A 24,266-nucleotide genomic window follows, 5' to 3' on the forward strand; every position below is an offset into this window, starting at 1 on the left:
CTTGTGGGAAAGTTGGCAACCTATGATAGTGCCACATTTAACGTTACTGAGCCCTTCATCGTGTTTTTATTTTCATATATTTAAAGTCTTGCTCATATCTCCTCTCTTCTTTCTGTCTAAGGTGGTACTCAAATTATGTAGATCAACATCTTATAAAATCGATATTTACTTCCACGATGTCTAAAAATAAAAAGAGGTACACCAAAGCGAAAGCAACATAAATGCAGAATACTTACAAGATATATTGCAGACAGTCTAGAAGTGCAAAATAGGGAGGATGTGCAGCCATGCAGAAGTCTTCAAAGTGCTGGATCATTTATAAAGTGCTGGTAATCTTCTGAACATAAACTGCTTCAGGGGCTGTCAGGGAAGCCTCCGCGCCCTGGGCTCCTGGAGGGGCCTGAAGGCCAGCGTCCTCCCTACAGACTATGGGCTCTGACTTCGGAAGGGGTTCTGTTTTTTTGGATGCGGGTACAGGAGGTCCGTTTAGACTACTTCTTTCCTCTGGTAAAGCGTTCCATGTCTCCCCTATTACCAGAGACTCTAAAGACTGTGGAGCTCGGAAATAGATTTGAGGGACCTGCATTTTTTAGGTACAGTTTTATGTGTGGTGTTTTACTCTCTATCCATCGGACCAGGACTTACAGGACATATACCTCAATTCATATAACCAAAACCTCTCATTTATATTATGTTTATATATTTGTTGCCAACTTTATTAGGGTGAGAAGCGCAGACAGTATTTTGTTTTTTGTATACATATACCTCTATGGCCAGTATTTGCATCAAGATCTGATATCCAGTCAGTTTCGGACAGAAGTCAGGGAACCGCCCGAGTAGAAGAGAAAGCCAACTTTGGCAGATATACCCGTATGGGGTACCGAGATCCGCTACTGGATATATATTATTATTATTATCTTTTATTTATATAGCGCCAACAGTTTAGGCAGCGCTTAATACAATACATATATTCAAGGGCTATGACAAGACAAGAATTGACAGACAAACCGATACATTAGGTTTGTATCTACAGACACCAGACAAGCCAGAAATCTCATGGTGCTGCCACAAGGGATTCTGGGTAGGTGCATGTATTAAGGTCAACAATGATCACCTTTTATATATATATATATATATATATATATATATATATATATATAATTTGGTATATACTGTAGATGTCCATCTGTATAGGGTTCAGACATTCCCCAACTGGTGGTAAATTTCATAGTTAAAATTTCAAATGTCTATAATTTTAAGTACTGTAGTTCATTTTGTGGGGTCAGGTGTAATTTTTATATTTTTTTAATATATTTAAAAAAAAAAATATTTTAAATTTTTTCTTTTTTATTTTCATTTCTATATGATTTTCGAGCATATCAGTTATATTTATGCTTTTACATATAAGGGTCAGTTATATTGTTACAGCTACCTTGACCTCATAACCGTATATGTAATGGTAGTTAAACCACATTTATCTGCTTGAAGAGCATTGTTTTGCTGTTTGTTGTTATCTACTTGGTAATATCTTTAGACAAGCCACTGGCCATTACTTTGAGAAATGCTTCAGGCTGATCCCACAACAATGGAAAATACTATGATATTGTTCCAGACATAGTTCATTTCAATAACTGTGTTGTCTTTTGCAATTTTCTCTTTAATCCCTGCATTATAAAACCGTGTCTGAATAATATTGCAGTAGCCAGTCTGCAATGCAATCTAGTCTGATCCTTTTCAATTCACACTTCCAATAAAATGCTAGATGAAATACTGTAAGATACGCAAGGATGTCTTATCTCTTACAGACAGTGCTGTATGTTTGTTATTTTTTTATTAAAAAACGAAAACTGGACTTTTGTAGCAATATTGACTAGGTTTGTGGTAACCCTGAGGTGTAGGGTGAAGTAATTATAATGTGAAAGAAAGAATTCTTGTGAAATTTAACCCTTCTGCTATGATTATACGTGACTCATTCTGCACAACTTACCGTATTTTCTCGATTATAAGACGACCCTGATTATAAGATGACCCCCCAAATCTGAATATTAATTTAGGAAAAAAAGAAAAAGCCTGAATATAAGACAACCCTATAGGAAAAAAGTTTTACCAGTAAATGTTAATTCATCTAAACTATTTTTTTTTAATAAAAGCTATGATTGAGAAAAATATTTTGGTTTTATTTCCTTCTATTTTCCAACCTGCCCCTCAGTTATGCACATCTGCCCCAGAAATGCCTTATACCCCCTATATGCCACTGTGCCCCATGATATGCCTTTTAACCCTCTAAATGCCACGGTGCCCCATGATATGCCTTTTGACCCCCTATGTGCCACTCTGCCTCCAGAAATGCCTTATACCCCTATATGCCACTCTGGCATTTAGAGGGTTAAAAGGCATATTATGGGGAAGAGTGGCATATAGGGAGGTTTAAGGCATTCAGGAGGCAGATTGGCGTATAGAGGGTTTAAAAAGGCATTTCTGGAGGCAGAGTGGCATTAAGGGGGTTAAATGACATTTCACAGAGCACCCTGCCTCCAGAAATGCCTTATGCCCCCCATTTAACACTCCCCCCCCCAAACTTGCCGGTGCTTCTGACTTCCCTGTAGATCCCACGCACGTGTAGCGTGTAGATCCCACGCACTTACGCTGCAGCCGGAAGGAGGCGTGGCTAGCAGCGGGGGTTGTCTGCATCCATCGCGCAGACCTTCCCCGACTGTCAGAGATCCGAGTTCCCCGCAGACAACCCCCGCTGCTAGCCACACCTCCTTCCTGCTGCAGCGGAAGTTGGAGACATCTACACGCTGCCCCAGCTACACACCGGGGACTCAGAAGTACCGGTAAGTGGGGTGGGGGGGGGGGAGACAGGAGGATCCAGGTCCCCTGCAGCTTGAGGTCTGATTATAAGATGGCCCCGATTATAAGACGAGGGGTATTTTTCAGAGCATTTGCTCTGAAAAAAACCTCGTCTTATAATCGAGCAAATACGGTACTTTTAATTATGTATGCATATTTTACATGTTCCCTTAAGTAAGCTGTGGATGTTAAATTGATTATGAAAATGAAAATGATTAAGCAAACCTTACTTATATGAAAAGTATGGTTTGGACAATGGTTAATTTAATAGCTGGAATGTAAAAAGATGTTTAATTTGCCCATAACTGATCATTTCCTGGGATCTCTGTGGGCAGAGCCAGGGACCAAGTGCTGGCAGTGTTCACAAACACATAAGCATGTGTGTGATATACCTACGAGTGCCCTATACATAAGAAGAAACCAAGGACCACATAAACTGTAAGAGATTGCCAGATTAAGTTGGCTAAAATTGTACTTTTCTGCCATCAAATTCTTATGTTTCCATGTTTTACTAACAGAGGGCCATAGCTAGAGTAAAATACCATTGAGCTAAATTAGGACATGCACAGTGAAATATTCCTAGCTATCCTCTAGTACATTGAAATGTGGCTAGAACAATGAAGTATACTAGTGCTAAAAGATAAATGGAAATTACAACCTCAATACATTCTACCCCCATGCCAAGAAATGCACAAAAAGCCTTTGCAATATGGCATTGTTGGCATGCTAAAAGACAAACGTTTATAGACCAGCCTATATCTATTCTTCTCATCTCTGTGGTATAATTTAATCTGAGCATTTCCTGATTCCTACTGCATAAGTAACTGGCATGTGGTAGGGACATATGTGGAAACATTGCTTGGTACAGTCACACAATGTTAACAGTTTGGGCAGATAGACGGGGGTCCCTTACACAAGCCAAGTCTTGTTTCCTGTGACTTGTCAGACAGAATGCTGTGTTTAAACTCTCAAAGATCTCCCATTGTTCTATTAATTCAGTGCTTTCTGCTACAGGCAGCCAAGAAATCCACCATCAGAAGAAATATTCCATATTTTACAAAAACTCATTTTTTGCAAACAAGGGTACTGTTTCTGTTTCGGTAGCAACATTCAAAGGTTATCTAGTAAAACATGTTGCTATCTGTTATTGCTTTTAAAAATTAAACTTTTTTATTTCTTCTTATTTCCTCCTAGGAAACAATTTAGTAGTCGAGTTTAATGTATTATAACAGCAAAGTTTATAGGGGATACAGTGCACCATACACCACCAAGCTATTCTTCTGAGAAATGGCCAATTGAAAAAGGAAATAAATAAATAAAAATAACATCCACTTCCACGGTTCCACAGCATAGCTGCTTACTCTAGATACAGAAAACAGTCATTAGGTAAGAGGTTTATATGGGTTAAGAATTACTGGAAAGAAGTGGGATTTTTATTAGGAGCATACTTGAGTATAGGAACGCCTAATTGGGCAAAGGTATGTTGTCATGTTGTGTACATGGGCATACACAAATTTTGTGGCAAACTAAAAAACCTGTTCAAGAGTAAGACACTGGAAGAATAAGGTGTGTCTTCTACACTGGCCAACCACCTCATGAGTATAAATCTCCATTAAAGATTTGCATTTGGAAAAAACCAAGGGTTCAGGAAATACCAGTTAAACCATATGAGCAATGGGGGTGACGATAAAAATCCATTTGCCAATATGCATCAAGTAATTTAATCAGTGCAATGCACAATGCTGCCAAATAACAACAGAAAAGGTTTTTGCATAACTGTTTTTTTTGCACTATAGTCTTCATTAACTCTATAGTAGCTTTATTACAGCTATGAACAAAAAAATACAAGGAGGGTACTTTTATTTAGGGGTGAGGTAATGAGATAAGAGATAGTCTTCACTGAAATGTTAATATTAACAGCTTATTTACATAAAGCTTTTCTATAAAAGCATTAAGGGCTGTAGGACACTGGGATACACTCATACCCAGCTTGTAGCTTGTAGGAAACAGGGTCATCTGAGAAGGAAAGAGGGGCAGAGGATTTTGCATCATAAAGACTAACCTGTCAAAACAGGGACACTTGGAAAGTTGGGATATATCATACACAGAATCTACTCAGACATCTTTACATGCACCACAAAGGGAGAAACATAAAACTAAGGGGCCCAAGCTTATCATTAGAAATAATACTTATGTATTCCCTTTCCCCATTGTATTAATGAAAATTAGCCCTGTGACTGACTACCATATCCGCCATAAATTTCCATAATTTGGGCAGTATCTGAGAATGTGGATCATTTAGGCCTTTGCTCGCAGGCATGTAATGAGTCTGGAATTTTCACTTTGTTGCACAGGCTTGTTCTTAGCCCAGGAATGCACACATGATACAGCATGTTTTACCTACTTGCTAACAAGCCACAGCCCTAGGCTTTTATCTTGAACCCTGATAATGCAGGCCATCTATTAACCCTGATACCACCAAATAAAGTCCCAGTAGTGAATAGCTAGCCAGAAAACCATTTTTTTCTACAACCCCTTAAGGGAAGATACTTTTACAAAGTGCTATATCTTGTTGGAGGAATGTCTTGAGATAAATACACCTAGGATTAGCTTAAAGCTACACACAGGAAATGACTTAGCCCTACAGGGACATTTGTGAGAGTGCACAACTAAGAAAATCTATGGGATCTCAGGCTCGCTTTGACCTTTGGGTTCATTATAGCTGATTGTTAGATGTGTATTACTAATGATTGGTACATTTGAGGTTTATTTAACTGGTAGTTTGCTGTTGGGTTCAGCATGTCAAGTGACTGAATTCACTATATATGATGTTAATCTTGGAGGTGGCATGGCAGGAGAGCTGAACATCTCAGCTCTGCACGTTTCAACCATGCTGGGTTAGTATGTGTATGTCCTACAAATGAATGGAGCGTTGCCAGCATTGCTCAGAGCAACAAATGAATGGAGCACTGCCAGCATTGCTCAGAGCAAAGATGGGCAAGCACTGTCAGATGATAGCAGCAGAGAGAAGGTTTACTTCTTCCTAGGTGGAAAAGGATATGGTCATTGACGACGACCATGGTGTTGATGATGACAATGACTTGGATTTAGATTATGAGCCAGATGTGGATGAGTCAAGCAAGACATTTTCCAGTAATAATTTCTCTGTTAGATGTGTTGCTCCTTCCACTCTGCAGAAACAGCAGCAGCAACAGCTGGTGTATACACACAGGGTGGCAGGTGGAGGTTAACAAGGGCAGCAGAATTATACTGTAGATCCTTCCTACTCCATGCTAAGGTTATGGAGCAGCACACATCAGCTCACATTTTGGCAACTTTTAGGCAGATGCTGGTTTATGGATTGGACCACAGGCAGACAGAAGCAGGAAACATGGGAATGGTGGTGACTGAACATGCAGCAAACATGGTGAAAATGGTTAGAGATGGGAACTTTGTGGGCTTAAGTTGTGCAGCACATATACTACACCTTGAAAAAGGGGTAGCTATTCCACCTGCTGTAACTCCACCATGGACATAATGGAGAGGATCCTAGAGCAACAGTGCTCTTCACTCCATTTCCTTTAAGCTGAAGATTGGGGTATCCAGTCCATTGAGCATAAGGCAATGTTCATTAATGGGGCAGGTGGTGGCGGCCCTAAAGCCATTCAGGGGTGTGACAGGGGACTTAAGTCACAGGACTGTCACTTTGGGCCAGGTCATCCCCTTAATTACCTACTTTAAACAACACATGAATGAAATATTGGAATTAAAAAAAGGTTTTTCCAGTTGACAGATTACATATGGAGGTTGAGAAGATAATCAACAGGGCTAAGATGAGCTGACAGGTTGCATGCAAGCCATCATGGACATCCCACATACACATACTTGAGGGCAAGTTGACCCTTAAAGATGTCAGAACTTGGAGGGACATGCTTGCCCATAGGGTGCCTGAGATGCAGCACAAAAGAGCCATACTAAACGAAGGACTGAAGTATGAGTTGGAAATGGAACTGCCCGGCAACAGTGCCAGCCACATGTCTTATTTCCAACCCCTTGCAACCATGCAGCATCAGCAGCCCTTTGTACTTTGGTGGGCAGTACCAACTCAACCCGCAGAGAACACAGCTCTTGGCATCTGCCGGCCCAAGCCCAGTGTCCTACTGCTGCTCCTCTCTCGCCATCATTACTTTCCGTAATTTCTATAATATTGGGGGAATTCAGTCCTGCAAGAAAGGGGCTGCATTTACCTATCATCTGAAATGGCCTGCCTGCTCAGGCCCAGTCCACTACTGTTGCTGCTACTGCTGTTGCTCCTTTTGCACTGTCCTTAATTTGGGGGATTCATTCTTATATTTTTTTATAATATTGTGGAAATTTAGTACTGAAATGTAATCATCTGCCAATGGCTGCCTGCCCAGGCCCATTGCCCAACTGCTGCTGCTGCTCCTCTCTCACCGTCCTTACTTTGGGGAATCAAATATTTTAATTTCCAATAATATTGTGGAAAAGCTGTCCTTCAGTCTGTGTCTGCCCAGGCCTAGTCCCTCTTGCTGCTGCTCCTTTTTCACCATCCTTACTGTGGGGGATCATATTTTATCATTTCTACAAAATTGGGGAAATGTGGTGCTGCATAGGCCTATAATCTGTCAGTGCCTACCTGCCTAGGCTCATTACCCTACTGTTGTTGCTGCTCCTTTCTCACCACCTTTACTCTGTGGGATTATTTTTTTTGTAAATAATATTGGGGATATTCAGTGCTGTACCAAGGGGCTGCATGTGCCTATCATCTGCCAATGTCTGCTCAGGCTCAGTGCCTTACTGCTGCTGTTGCTCCTCAATCTCCTTCTTTACTCTGGGGAATTCAGTTTTGCACCAAGCAGCTGGATATGTCTGTGTGCCAGTATCTGGCTTGCCCTGTGTCCTGTGCCTAAATGTCCTTCCTTACTCTTAATCAATTCTTAATTTTTCTAATATTGAGGGGTTTAGTCACATAGCTGGATCCGTCTGTCTACCAGTGCCAGGCCTGTCACATGGCCTGCCCTGCACATCAATGCCCTTCCCCACTTTAAAGGGGATCAATTATTGTTTGTTATTTCTAATATGGGATGGGAATCAGTCTTGTTCAATTCTGTATTGTCTCGATGCCTCTGTCTCTGGCAGAGCTTCCTTTGTGTACTGACCTGTCCTGCTTCTGCTGCTGCGGCTCAGTCTTCTTACTCCCTATTTTTTTTTTCTAATACTGGGGAGAGTTTCAGTCTTGTGGCTGGATGTGTCTGTGTGTCAGTGCCTGGCCTATACCCTGCCCTGCGCCTCACTCTGGGGGTTCAATTCTTGTTCCCTTTTTCTAAAGGGGTAGGGAACAGTCTTGTACAATCCTGTACAGTCTGGATCTCTCTGTCTGGCAGAGCTTGTCTTGAGCCTTGCCCTGTCCTGCCACTGCTAGTACATCGGCTCAGTCTCCTTCCTTACTCTGGAGAATCAATTTTTTTTTTCTAATATCGGGGGAGTGTCTGATGTGTCTGTCTGTCAGTGCCTGGCTTATGCCCTGCCCCTGCCTTACTCTGGGGGATCCATTTGTATTTTCCTAATATGGGGGGTGCTAAATTACATGTACCTTGCCCTGACCTGCATTTGCGAGGGCAATGCTGCTGGTACTGGTGGTCCTGTTGTGCAAAATCAAGTCTGGATCTCTTCTTAAACCATGAGATGGTGCTGCTGTAGGTGAAAGATGAGTCTAGAAGGTGTCATGATGTATGGTGAATGGTGTGTATATGTAAATACTGTAAGTGTTTATGTATGTATGTGTATATATATATATATGTATGTGTGTGTGTAGATGTACATGTGTGTATGTACTGTATATTTATATGTGTGTGGCAAAATAGAAGTTAAAAAGGGGATAAAAAATGTAAAAGGCAGACAAGCAAGGTAAAATCAAAAGGCGAGGAAAAGATGTCAGCAAGTATGGTCCAAAAAAGCGACAGGACAAAAAATGCCAAATTACTGTATATTTGCCCTGGGCACAAAGCTCCAAAATCTGTCCTTATAGTGCACCCTGCAGCTTTTCAAGCACCATGAACAAGTGTGCCCTCTACTGACTACTCTTATGGAGCCTGTATGTTTAGCATCAGAAAGAAACCCTGGAGTCATAGGCGTAAGGGGAACATGACCCTGCCAGCACTACAGGACGGTGCACATGGTATTAGGGCAGGAAAGGGTTAACTCAGCAAGGGTTAGCACGAGGTGAGAATGCACAGGGAACGTGGGGGAAGTCACAAGGAACGTGACTGTAGGGGGAAGGGGACAGGGCTATAAAGCCCCTCTAAGCACACGTGCAAGGGGCAATTACTGAACACCACAGGAGCAGTTTCCCGCCCGCCCTCCCTCTTTTTGTCTTTTGCTTTGTGTTTTTGTGTTGGCTTTGTGTGTTTTTTCTTTCCCCCTTTCCCTCTTTCTTTTTGCAGGATCCGTTTTCTTTGCTGTGGCGGAGGAGTTCCCTGGAGAAGTTTGAATGATAATGGGAGTGGCAAGTTGATGGTTTTGGTTAGAGGTTAGAGTTAATGCCCTCCCTGTACAGGATTAAACAAAGCGTTAAGGTGGAGCTCCCCTATCCGACCCGCGGTCGCTTGGGCGATTGTGGTATCCGGCGGAAGGGGTAGTGTGAAGCCATTGTTTGGTGTTTAGGTTGGGAACCCTCAGCTGTTTGTACACAGGTGTACAGAAGACTGTATAGTATTTATACAGAAGTTATTATTAAAGTGTTTTATAATAATTTATATGTTGTTAAATAAAGTTATGTCGAGACATTTGTTAAATAAATGTCTCGGCCTTTTCTAAATCCAATCCTGCTGGTGTCTGTCTCTTATTTCGGGTTTGAGAAATGGGGAACCTCCTGGGTATGGGCAGTGCAAGGGTCAAGTTTATATAAACAAAGAAACAGAGACAGGAAAAGCATGACAGTTAGTAAGCTGTATGTGTGGGCTATGCACCAAATGGTTTTAAAACTATATCACTTTAACCAATGCTGCCTAAGGTTAACTCTCCCAATCAAAAGATTTGCAAGGTTTAATTAAATTAATGTCTAGCACTGGTGAAGGCAGAAAAACGCATTATTTCCATATTTCCATGTCCATCTATTATTACAGGGAAAATTGCCACTTGACTGCTGTGATATTGAAGTGGAACTGTCACTCAAAAAATGCAGGGTCCACTGCAGGTAAGATAACACATTATCTATACATTGTGCTAGCAAAGGAATAAAAATAACTGAAAACTATATTTTGCATATGTGATTTTTTTTTTTTTACCAATCTTTCTATGCATTTTCCTACATTTCAGTTGCGGCTCATAATATATCAACTATAAGCATGGATGTGGGGTGGGATCCTGGTCAATCAAGGAAGTGATGCAATAAAGCCAATGGGTCATATTTCTCTTGTAAAGTGCTAAATGTGGAGCAGGTATGCTCTATTGGTTTCCACGGTGATTGCCTCACGTTTCAAATTTTGCCGGAGGATTGTTCTTTTTAAATATGAAGCGGATAAGGTCATGTACTTAATGTTCTTGGTGGAAACAAATTGCCGTAACATAGGTAGTGAAACATTATATGAAGTAATTTATTTCTTATCCATTTACAGTTTACTTGGAAATGCACATTTTTATTAATTTTGTTTATGTGCATATATTTGAGACATTTATTTTGCATATTAAGATGATACCATATGATGGCATATACAGATAAATACAGGCAGAGGAAAGAATCCTGTCCTCTATTCAAAATCAAATAAAGAAAGGAAATATTTAGAGGACATGAAATGGAACACAAGTAAGATATGCTGGATTTAAATTTGCAAACGTCATAGTGGACTGTCACTGAAGTAGTTGGGCTGACCAATTTACCCCCAAATATATGATCATGTGTCTTGAGTTTGGAAATACCTATATGCATAGAATTCCCATACCTTTGTGGCAATTATTAGATGGTATACTTTTCCACAGGGTTGCACAATATTTGGCACCCTGACCAATGAGCAGCACCCTCTTCAGATGGAGCTTGAATGTAATATAAATGGTAAATTTCCAAACATATGAGCCTTGATTGAGCAAGACGTCCGATGCAGGGAGGGTTAGTGATGGTTCACTGTGCAGGGAAATATCAGGTACCAGTGTCACATCAATACTATAGTCATGACTTTTCATGTCCTCATGAATTCATGAATGTTGTAAGTGGATAAGTTTCTCTGTACTCTGTCCACAAAGATATGTGAGTCCGCCAGTCTGCACAAAAGGCCATCAGGCGTCTCCGACTCCAGGGCACCAGAATGCGGATGTTTTGCCTATGACCCCTATTGTCCAGGTCTTCAATGCGATGCCTGAGGTCCCCCAGGTAGCAGAGATGATGGTCAGTAGTCTGCTGGACTCTTAGATTGGCCTGCTGTTGTAGGGTCGATATATCTTTTAGCGCAGCCACCCTGCGCTCCAATGAGGTCAGGTTAATGCGCAGTGCGGAGACTTCATCCTGAATGACCTGCTTGAGCTCTGTGATTAGTGTAGAGAAATCTGTCTTCCACGGCGCCGAGAACAACTCCAGTGAGTGACGTTGTTATGGGGGGGTCAGGGCTGGTGCACTGTATTCTATAGAGCCCGGATGGAGGTTACCAGACAGGAGGATCCAGGTCCCCTCCAGTGCTGCGGGGGATCTGGATCTTAGTCTTGTAGTGAGACCTTTATTTGAGGTCTGATTAGAAGATGACCTTGATTATAAGACAAGGAGTATTTTTCAGAGCATTCGCTATGAAAAAAACCTTGTTTTATAATAGAGCAAATATATAGATAGTTTCAATACATGGATTAAACCGCTAGCCACCCCCTTTATGAAAGAACAAAGCGTTTGCACAAAGATCTAATTTTCTTAATTTGATTGTACACCTGTGCAAGAGGAATGCAGAAAGCTTTCTTGGACAGTAATTGGAGATTGGTGTATTTCAAAACTGATTGCTGGGGCTTGGTTGACTATGGCTGTGGGTATTTGAATACCTTTTACAAAATAATAAAAAATGCACCCTTTTATAATAAATGAATTGCTGGTACTGTTGAAACATTGATGGGCCAACTACTGCAATTAGCAGAACTACCGTATTTATAAGACAAGGTTTTTTCAGAGCAAAAATAGGTCTGACTATGAGACTAAGATCCAGATCCCCCGCAGCGCTGCAGGGGACCTGGATCCTCCTGTCGTCCCCCCCCCAACTTACCGGTGCTTCTGAGTCCCCCGTGTGTAGCCGGGGCAGTGTGTAGAATTATCTCTGACAGCCGGGGAAGGTCTGCGCGATGGACGCAGAAACCCCCTGCTGCTAACCGCACCTCCTTCCGGCTGCAGTGGAAGTTGCCTACGCGAATCACGTAGACGTCTACACGCTGCCCCGGCTACACAGCAGGGAGTCAGAAGCACCGGTAAGTGTGTGTGGGGTGGGGTGTGAGTGTTAAATAGAGGCATAGGGCATTTCTGTAGACAGAGTGCTCTATGAAATGCATTTTAACCCCCTTAATGCCACTATGCCTCCAGAAATGCCTTTTAACCCTCTATACGCCACTCTGCCTCCTAAAATGCCTTATACCTCCCTATATGCCACTCTGCCCCATAATATGCCTTTTAACCCCCTAAATGCCAGAGGGGTATAAGGCATTTCTGGAGGCAGAGTGGCACATAGGGGGTCAAAAGGCATATCATGGGGCCCCGTGGCATATAGAGGGTTAAAAGGCATATCATGGGGCACAGTGGCATTTTGAGGGTTAAAAGGCATATCATGGGCCACAGTGCCATATAGGATTGGCAAGCCTGGGGGCAGATGTGCATAACTGGGGGCAGGTTGGAAAATAAAAAAATATATATATTTTTCTCAGTCATAGCTTTTATTAAAAAAAATAGTTTACATAGTTTACATGAATTAACATTAACTAGTAAAACTTTTTTTATATAGGGTCGTCTTATATTCAGGCTTTTTCTTTTCTTTCCTAAATTAATATTCAGGTTTTGGGGGGTTGTCTTATAATCGAGCAAATACGGTATATTGAAAAAATTGGGCCCTGCTCGATGCTCCCTAGCATGCAATCACTCCCTTTTTCCTGCACCCAAGAAAATATTTGCCGCACTGAATCAGACATACAAATCCTGTATTTGCAGGTATACAATAAAAATGTATGGAAACATTGCAGTTATAGATCAACAGAACACTCAAATCAAGCATTGCAGGTATATATCAACTGGAAATCACATGTAAACTCTGCACTGAGGGTATAGATCAAATAAACACATGGAAACAGCATTGCAGGTATTGATCAACTGAATAAGACATACAAACCCTGTATTTGCAGGTATACATAAATAATGTATGGAAAGATAGCATAGCAGATATGGACCAACAGAATAACATAAAAACCCAGCTTTGCAGGTATAGCTCAACTGAAATTCACATTAAAAACGCAGCATTAAAGGTATAGATAAACCCCCCCTAAATTACAGGCATAGATCACAGGTCGCACACCTCAAAGCCAGCCCTGGCGTCTACATAGAACCTGACCAGCACCCAAATTACACACATAGGACTTGCCATCTTTGTCCCCAAACAGCCTGTGCCATCTTTGTCCCATAAACACCCAGCCTGTGCCATCTTGGTCCCCAAGGCTCAAAAACTGCTTGTGCCCTCTTTGCCTTTTCACAAATCAATTATATCATTATACATTCTATGATAGACACAAACACTTTTACAGTCACTCACTAATTCACACTTTCATTCACGTAATACTATATTCATTCACACAAATCATTTACACATATTCATTAATGCACTCTCCCAAATTCATTAATTCACACTCATTTCATTTTCACTCATTCACACATTTATTCATTCTCTCACTCATTCTCACTACCCCCTCTCCCCCACTTCTCACTATCTACCCCACTATCTACCCTTCTCCCTCCCTTCTCACTATCTACCCCATCTCCCTCACTTTCCACTAACAACCCCTCTCCCACCCTTCTCACTAGATACCCTTCTCACTATCTACCCCTCTCCCCCCTTTGAAGTTCACTTAGCTTGTAGAGGTCCTGCGGTGTGGGCGTGAGGCCTCTGTCTCCCTGCTCTGCCACGGTGCGAACTTTTTCACTGCTGAGTGCTGGTATGTGACGTCATATTCCGGCACTCAGCATGAAATGCCGGCACCGCAACCGAGCTAGAAGCCTCGTGGAGGAGACTGAGGGGCGCCGAGCGGTTGCTGTAAACTTCATGAGCAAAAACCATTCGGCGCCCCTCTCTCTAAAAGTCCCATTGGCAATCCGGGATATGTGGTCAGCCTAATACCCAGACAGACACTTATATAACAGGCCTCAGCCTGTTTTCAATGCAGCTTGCACATGCAACTTACTGTATGTGACCCCGCTGAAACCCAGCTCTTCCTGAAAAGCAAAGATCACCATGGGGAAACTCCAAGTCAGAGAAGTGGCTTTGTGGGACTCTGTATTCCCCCCCATTCCCCCTCCAACAATTACTTTTGTCCCGTGCCATCAACGGGACTACCCTCAATCTCAGTGGAACCACCAACTGACATCAGCACAACCTCCCTTAGCATCAGAAGGACTGCCCACCATCGTCAGTGGGATCTCCTACCACATCCTGCTTGCTGAAACCCAGCTCTTCCTGAAAAGCAAAGACATGTGTCTTAGCGCTTTAACCCCCAACCCCAGAAAATTGCTCCTGCTCCCATTAGGGTATTTTTGTTGACCCCAAAAATCCAGAATTTGTGCATTTCCAAGATCCTAGTAATGCTAAACATTTTTTTATTATGACTTGTTATATGGAAGTGGACACAAGTCCTTTAGAAGCTGCTCTTGGCACTGCCTGTCAGACCTAAAGTATTTTATTTTAGGTGCCCAATAACATGGCAAATGAAATGTTACCACACTAATAATAAATATTATTTAGCAGCAATGATTTTAATAACATCTGTATAATCATACGTTTACATATGCACACGCAATTTTAGTTGAAAACCAACAAGTAAAAAGAACTGATTAAAATGGATGCAGCTCTGATGTAACCACTAGGTGTCACTACTGAACCTATAAATTCCGTTCACTAAATGAGGCTTTTAAAACAGGTGCTGGCAGAACAGATCATTCTAAAGAGAATAATCATTCCCCAAGAATATATACAGTATATATACATATATATATATTTTATAATTCCCATAATGACATTTTTATGCATGTGCAGTAGACCTTGTTGAGTAGGAAGGCAGATGTCATTATCTTTTAATTTTTTATTCTTCCAATGCGCTCAAGCAACTGATTTGTAAAGGCAGAGAGATTGGGTCCAAATTGGATATTTAGTATTATGAGACTGTAGCTTCAGTGGAGGCAAATATTTTATTGAAATTGCACAAACCTAGCAGTAAGGTTACATTTTCCATGGCTTTTACTATGTGTAGCCTTTTCCCTTGCAGATATAAAATGTAATTTCTTTCAAATAAGCTAAACCTCTAGAATTCCTGTATCATTCTGTGAAATTCTATTTCCCCAACATGGCGTCCACACATTTTGGACATACTAAAAAGCCAAGGCCTAGGATAAGGGTCTTTTTTAATGATAATTGGCCACAGACCAAGTCTTTGTTAGCCCAAGTCTTTGTCAGCCCAGTCATACCTGCCGAGGTACTTGGGAGATTGAGGTCTGACATGGAAACCTGATTTATCGATCCCTAACACTATATGCTTCTTCTGATGCTGGGCTCTCGGACAGGATGTTGCATCCTGGTGCTCTACAACATCAGGTGGTGTATAGACCAATAAGTAGGTCTGTGCTAGAGATACTGATCTGTACATCACAGGAACAGATCACTACAGAGCACTAGAATTGAGACTGTTCTGCGTAAGTCAGTTACAGAAGTGCATACCCATGAACTGTCCACATTACGCCTGGAGACTCTCGGTGAAGCGCCGCTTCTCCAGGTCACCATGGGGAAACTCCAAGTCAGAGAAGTGGCATTGTGGGACTCTGTATTCCCCCCCATTCCCCCTCCAACAATTACTTTTGTCCCGCGCCATCAACGGGACTACCCTCAATCTGACATCAGCACGACCTCCCGCAGCATCAGCAGGACCTCCCACCATCGTCAGTGGGATCTCCTACCCACATCCTGCTTGCAGTAGCAACAAAGTTCCCAGGTATGCAGATATGAGGTAAGATATAATCATACACAGATGTCTAGGATAAATTCCCTCACAATGACTGCCAGGATATTATGTCATATTCCAGTAATGGTGCAGCTAAGAACAAAACATAGAAATCTATGGCCACATGTGTGAATAGGCTTTTCCCTTTAATTTTAGGATTTTGTCACCAATATCTGGGACTCAGGGACAGCGGACATATGATCTGACTTAAGTCTAAGCGCCCATAGCTGCCAACATTTAAAAAAAATCCACCACACCCACTGTCCTAAAGATCCGCCTACTCTACAACCCACACAATTACCATAATTTAGCTAACCTAGTTATTATGGTACAGATTATTTCACCAAGTTCCCACTAACATTACCATACATCCATTGTATGCTGTAGATAAATTTTCAGTACAGTATCTTGTGAATTTCATCACTTTTAGGTGGGCTGGGTATCAGTGGTGACACTGTCAGTACAAATACAGTAAGATCTTGTGCAGATGTGTTTTAGTCAGAGAGCTGTTTCTACGCCATCGAATAGGCATTAGTTCACAAAAATACTTATGCTGGGTGGTAAATATATTGGGAAGTTAACTCGGCTTTGGAAAAACATCCTGTTGACGACAACTGACATGCATGAGTTTGAACGGTTGTAAAACGTGATCACTTTTTTCTCCCAGACGGTATTGCTATAATGTCTCCATCAGTGGTACAGTATATCTTCACAAAAATCCTGGCATGGAAAGGGTTCAAATACTCAGGGGTGTCTAGTTTTTAGAAACGTATGGTTTGAGGTAAATTGAATTGGCAGGGTTTAACCCCTTCAATCCCAGGGGTTTTTGGTACCTCAAAGCCCGGAGCAATTTTGCCATTTTTGGGGTATGTCGGTTTAGCGATTATTCTCCTTTCCTGTGAATAGTGTACATATGTAAACTATATATTGTTTTTTCAAGGAGAGATAGAGCTTTCGTTTGATACCATAGTTGGATGATTAGCTGAGAATTTAGAATTAGAAGTTTAGTAAAAACTAGCGAAGATTAGAAAAATAAACTTTTTTTTTTTACATTTTCCCTCTGAATCCTCACAAAATTAGGTAAAGTGATGGGAAAATCCCCTCCAAGTTTATCAATTCAGGTGTCCTGATTTCAGAAATACCTAATTTATATAGATTTTCCAGACTTTCCCAGCACCAGGCAGCATACTATAAGGTGTACAATTTTTTTATAATTTTTATGCCTATGGCTTAACAGGTTTGGGGGTTGTGAACGGGGGCAGGAGGGTTATACTGGCTAGATGTTATGCTAGGGCAATGGGAAGTAAGGTTTTTTAATAATTTTTTTTATATATATATATATTTTTTTTTTTTTTTTTTTTTAATTTTTGTATTTTATATATATTTTTTTTACACAGAAATGGTTAGAGGTCCTCCTAGGGACCTCCTGAACATGCCAGTGATGTCACAATGACATCACAGCTCACATTATAATTTTTTTTTGTATTATTTATATTATTTTAATGATTTATTTAATATTATTTTTTAAATGAATTCATTTTTTTCCCCCCAGCATTTCTTTTTCAGGACGGGAGGGGGGGTGAGAGACATGGTTTCTCACTCCCCTCCCTGCGATCCCCCTGCACCGATCACACTGTGATCTCTATGCAGGTCCTCACAGACCTGCATTGAGATCGCAGCGTCTCTGTGCCTCGTCAGCAGTGACGCAACCTGGAAGGGAATGCCCGATCGCGCGTTTGAAACTGCGTGATCGGGCAGTTTACAGTGTAACAGCTTACCGGCTTTCATGCCGGAAGCTGTTACAGGAGATCGGACAGCAGAAAGCCGTCAATGCCGGGTTCTGCTGTCAGTGGGGAGTCCAGGCTGTCAAACGACAGCCTGGTCTCCCGTGCAGCGGCAGGGATGTGTCCCTGACGCTGCACGAAGGGCTGGACGTACCGGGACGTCCATAGGGGTTTCTTAATAGGCGTTTTTTGGACGTCCCGCTACGTCTATAGGGGATTGAAGTGGTTAAAGATGTCCCAAATAGGACATGGGCACAGACTGGCCAGTAAAAATTCTGAAAAAAATGTAGCCTTTTGCCCTTTTTTATTAGTAAATTAGATGATATGATCGATATCATATGATCGAAAAAATGGTAGCTAAAGGAAGACCTTTTTTGGTCTTGAAAAAAAACAATGAACGAACCAAAAAATGTATGGGGCGCAGATACATGTAAGGGAAAAAAAACAATACAATATAGTGTAGAGTGTTTGATCAATATAAAGTGAAAGTGATGTGTTGCACTCACAAGTGAAATAGATGATTCAGACCCATCAGAGTGGAGTAAGGTAATATCTTTAATAATCTTCGTGTTGAATCTATAAAAACAAACTAGAATAGTGCAGTATCTTTGAGTAAAAACCGAATTTCCCGGTAAAAATACACTCACGGTTAGTCCATGCACGAAAAGTGCATATACAAGCGTGTATGTAGAAAAGTCCACCAATGGTAGGGTGTAAAATCGTCCAAATTGATCCTTCGACGCGTTTCGCCAACTTGGCTTCTTCAGGAGAAGTGTGATCAAATGGTAAGTTGGGAAGTATTATTTATTATATATGCAATCTATTCACTCTATCAAATTAGCACGCGATGAGACAGAAGAAAATTACAGTTAAATATGAGCACCGCAGAAATGTTAAAAAAGCCATTGTCATAAAGGGTAAAAAAAATAAAAAAAACAGCTCTGTCTTTAACGGGTTAAACATCTACTGAAATTGGCCCTTGGAATACCTGGAGGATGGAAGCAAGAGAAACGAACACTGACACCCCCCACACACACAAACACACACACATACACACTATATGTTGACACTCAGTCTAACACTGTACACTGACAAATTCTGTACACAGTTTAACTTGTATACTGACACACACACATTTTAACCTTGTACACTGAAACACTCATTTTTTTTTTACCAACGATAGGCACCAAAATGGTTTATAGTTGATATTTCACCATTTCTGGATTCATCAAAGGACACTATCAATTTGTTCTATTTAAAACAATACTGAATAGTGCCTCTGGGATAAACAAGGGCTAGAGTGAATCATTCTATTCTCGTTAGGCCCATAATAGTAATCCCAAGTGTGTATAGACTGTTAAAATACATATATGTCATACCCCTTGAATACATGTATTGTACGTAACATTGTTGTAACATAAATACACTTTCATAATACAAACACACACTCTCTCATTACCCATCTCCTTTCTCTTCTCTCTTCTTTCTCCTTTGTCTATCCTTATCTCCATTATTTCTCATTATGTCCTCCTCTCATTTTCTCCTGCCTCAATGTCTTCCTCTTTTCTCATTATCTCTTCCCTTCCTCATTGTCTATCTTCTTTCTCTTTATCTCTCCCATTTCTCACTATCATATCCCTTTTTTCTCCACATCTCTTAAGTTCTGGGGTGGGAGTGCGAGGTCTGTTTCTTCAGACCTCTTCTTCAGTGTTCCCTCCTGGTGTGAGTGGCTTCAGTGCTGAGCACCAGGATATGAAGTCAGTATCAATCGCCAGCACACAGTATTAGGGAGCACTGAAGTAGCAGTCTGAAGAAGCAAATCGCGTTCCCTTAATTTTAGGCTGTTAGAAGGAGATCCATGATCTCCTCAACTGGCCTTGCACCCTACACCTGGATTGTCCCGGGAAAAACAGGACAGTTGGCAACTATGACCCAATTGGTGCTAGTACAGTATATTACAGTTTAAATTCATGGTTGAATACATGTGACTTAATTTAGAATAATTTCAGACATGTAATGTTTTATATAGTGGCCACTATAGTGACCATTTGGTAGCCATATTTTGCAAGTCACTTTCAGGGTCGGATTAATAGCATCATGGGCCTGGTGCTGAGGATTTTGGTGGGCCTTGTTACGGAAATAAAATTCTGGAAATAAGAATCTTAACTTCTCAGCATCCATGTGTGCTGGATAAAGAGGACATCAGTGCTAGGCAGATAGTATAAAATGGAATCTTATGTGATGGGATTGGGAGTACATCAGTACACTAAAAATTGAGTAAATAACACAAATCCTTTACTTTTCCTCTCACTGATTTCTGGGCCTAGAAGGTTTTGTCCTCTGAAGCGACTACAAATTCAGGAGGTGTTTTATCTCTGGATATGTAAAAATTAAATAATTCAATTTATTCCTACAATAAGTAAAGTGCGAGGAAACAGATGACCAACCAGACACACCAGGACAGGCTCTGCCACACCAACCCCCAAACACACACACCAGGACAAGCTCTGCCACACAGACGCCCAAAAACACACACCAGGGCAGGCTATGCCACACTGACACACAAACACACACACCAGAACAGGCTTGGATACCTAGTGGATGATGATGACAATTGCGCCTAGGGGTGTGGGTACCACACCGGTGGAGCTGAGCCCATCCGGACAGTGGCCTAGCTTAGGCCCTGCGAGGGTAGGTGCCATGGCACACAGTAGAGAACCAAGCCAGTGGGAGTAGAAACTATAACCAGAAAATAAGGATTAAAGAAAAACAAAACAGTGGACTGAAAACTACGACCCGGCGGCGCGATCCAAATCACACAGGAGTTTAGATCAATGCAATATCGGGGCGTTGATCAAGGGAGGAAACATAAGAACGCCAGTGGAACCAGCGAAGTTCCACTGAATGATCCTGCCCCCTGGCAGCACCCGAGAGAACCTCCATGTGGTATATAAATTCAACGCGGCGAAACCAAGCGGACATGGAAGGGGGAGTGGTAGACTTCCAGGATCTAGGAAGAACTGTGAGTGCAGCGTTGATCAAGTGGAACGTGATGGACCCCTTATAGGATTTATACGGAATAGTGTTGTAGTGGAGCAGAATAGATGCCGGGGGAGCCTTAAAAGCAGGGTCCCAAAACGGTTGGATAACCGGGCAATCCCACCAGATATGAAGTAGGGAACCAGGGTGGATATTGCATCTCCAGCAGGTCGGCGGCACCTGGGGGAGGAACCTATGGAGATCAAGGGGGACCTTGTACCAGCGAGTGGTAATTTTAAAAAGTGTTTCCGGCACCCTGCTTGAAACGGTCCCCTTGTGGACAATCATGAGCATCCTCTCCCAGTCTTGCAGGGAAAAGGATAGACCGAGATCCCCCTCCCAGAGGCTAAAATAATAAGGTTTAGTTACAACTGCCGGGGCGAGTTGGGCAGCGTACAGGGTGGAGAGCAAGTGAGGGGGTTCATCCGCCCCAGGGCAAAGTTGTTCAAACGCGGTAAGTGGACAAGCAGCGCCCACCAAGGCACCTGAAGAGGCAATAAAGTGCTTAATTTGATGGTATAGGAAAAGTGTCGGGAACGAATTGGCATCCGTCCCCATCACCTCGGCTTGAAAGAGGAGCCTTGCGTTATGTGGCATACCCTAAGGGTGGCGACATTGGGAGGTAGAAAAAGTGCCAGACGTGTAGAGGACCCACCCGGGTCAAAGTCGGGGTGGCTGGAAACGGGGAATAAAGGGGTGGGTACAGGAGACAGTCCCCCCCGTCCTCGTAATATATCGAAAGGTTTTGAGTGTGGGGCCCACTAGAGGGTGAGGAGTTTGAAAGATGCAGCGGGACGGATCCTCGATCCAAGGAAGGACAGCGATAGGGCAGGAGAGGGCGGCCGCCTCCAGTGAGACCCAGAGTTTACTCGGTCCTATTGACCATTCGACTACACGGCATAGATGGGCAGGCCTCCAATAGAGTTCCAGATTGGGGAGGCCCAGTCCCCCCATTGTCTTTGCGGAAGTAGGTGCGCAGGAGTAGAATGGGCAGCGTCTAGATTAGGTACAAAAAGCGGCGGAGAATATTCATTTTAAGGACGCTGACCCTACCGAACCAAGACACATGGGGGAAGGCCCATTTGGTTAAGTCAGAACGGAGGGAGCACAAGAGGGGGTCAAAATTAAGGGATCTAATTTGAGAGAGGTCCACCGGAATGAGGACCCCCAGGTATTTAATAAAGTCCTCCTTCCAGCGAAAGGGCATTCTCGTCTGGATGAGATAAGTAGGTGGAAACCCATCACCTCAGATTTGGATAAATTCATTTTATAATTGGAGAGGGAACGGAATAGGTCGAGCACTGACAACAGTCGGGAGAGAGATCTATGAGGGTTGGTTAGTGTCACTAAAATGTCGTCGGTGAACAACGAGATAACATGGGAGCGGCCTGCGATCTCCTTGACCCTTGATCTCCGGGTCATTGCGAACAGCAGACGAAAAAGGCTCCACTGCCAGGAGAAACAGGGGGGGGAAAGGGGGCAACCCTGACGCGTGCCATTGGAGAGCACCACCCGATCAGACTGGACCCCATTAACAACAACCTGGGCAGTGGGAGAAGTACACAAGGCCCGGACACAAGTCAGGAACCGAGATCCCAGACCAATGCCTTCCAAGACCTTAAATAAAAAGGGCCAGGAAACCCGGTCAAACGCCTTCTCGGCGTCCATGGAGGTGACCACCATCGGGGTAGAGGAATATCGAGCGTGGGCTATAATATCGATAACTTTAATCGTGTTGTCCCTCGCCTCCCTTCCCGGTACAAACCCGACCTGGCCTGGGTGGATCAGACCAGGTAGGAAAGGGCAGATGCGGTTCGCTAGGATCTTGGCAAATAGCTTGACATCAAGGAAAATCAAGGAAATCAGCCATTAACTGCTGCACAGGTCTAAGTTTTTGTCTGGTTTTGGGATAATGACTATATTAGCGTCGAGAGACCGGGGATCAAAAGGCTCACCCTGGGCAATGGCATTAAAATAGGTGACCATCTGCAGACCCAAGAAGGGTAAGAATTTCTTGTAGTAGATAGCCGAGAAGCCATCTGGGCCTGGACTTTTACCTGGGGGAGAATTCTTGACTGCTAATTCAATTTCAGATAAAGTAATCGGATCGTCTAGGAGCTTACTGTCCTCCACCGTCAGACCCCTCCTAAGGTGGGAGGCGAGGAAGTCAGTGGTAGCCTGGTTGACATCTGGGAAAGGGCCTGAACCAGGGGTGAGGTTGTAAAGAGAGGAATAATACTGCCGGAAACATTTGGCAATTTTGTGGGAATGAAAGTGGAGGGAGTTATTGCGGTCTCGGATTCGGTATATGTAGCTTTGCGCACACTTAGCTCGCAAGGCCCTAGCCAGTAACTTGCCCGGTTTATCACACAGTTCGTAATACATATGCCGCGTCAGCAAAAAATTACGTTTAATACGCGTGTCAAGCAGAGAGGCTAGCCTAGTGCGGAGTGTATTTAATTGAAGTAGCAAGGAAGGGAGGAGGGTCAACTTATGGCGTGTTTCCAATTGCGCTATTTGTCTGGTGAGAGAGAGGATAGATTCCAGATGCAGCCTCTTAACTGCAGCCCCCAGTCCGATCAGGTGGCCCCTCACAACAGCCTTGTGTGCCTCCCACACAGCCGCAGCAGAGACGCCAGGGGTGTTGTTCTCAACAAAATAATTAGTGATATGGGAGGTGAGGTCTACTATATTTTGGGGGTTATCCAACAAAGTCTCCAGGCCCATCTGGCTCGGGGGGGGGTCCATCAGGGAGAGACGTAGAAAGACAGGGGCATGGTCACTAATGGTGGATGGACCAATCTTAGCACAGTGCAGGAATGGGAGGTGAAAATGAGAAATGAAGAAGGTGTCCAATCTAGAGTAGGTAGAGTTTGGGGTTGAAAAATAGGTGTAGTCCCTAGAGTCAGGATGGAGTGACCTCCAAGCATCTATGAATTGATTTAGTTTAAGATGTTTGAGAACTTTGCGAATCATGGAATAAGGAATGTGGGACCTGCCTGAGGACGTATCGACCAACGGGTCAAATACCATATTAAAGTCCCCCCCGAGAAGGATCCCCTCCTGGAAGTCCGCCAACTTGTTGAGCACAGAGATAATGAAGCGGCCCTGCAGCTTATCGGGGGCATAGAGATTTGCAAGGGTAATTTTCTGAGACCCTTTACAAATATACAGCAACCTTCGTCATGCTTCCATTCAGCTAAGTATTGGAAACGGACTGCTTTATGTATAAGGAGAGCCACCCCCTTAGTTCTAGAAGAGGGTGAGCTCGAGGAATAGGAATGTGTGAAATTCCCATCTAGGAGCCTATATTCATTGTCCTGTCTAAAGTGGGTCTCCTGGATAAAGGCAACATGGGAT

The sequence above is a fragment of the Sceloporus occidentalis genome, unplaced genomic scaffold (genome assembly GCF_023333645.1).
Source record: "Sceloporus occidentalis isolate IW3139 unplaced genomic scaffold, rSceOcc1.0.p SCAF_33, whole genome shotgun sequence".
In the NCBI taxonomy this organism is placed as follows: Eukaryota; Metazoa; Chordata; class Lepidosauria; order Squamata; family Phrynosomatidae; genus Sceloporus; species Sceloporus occidentalis.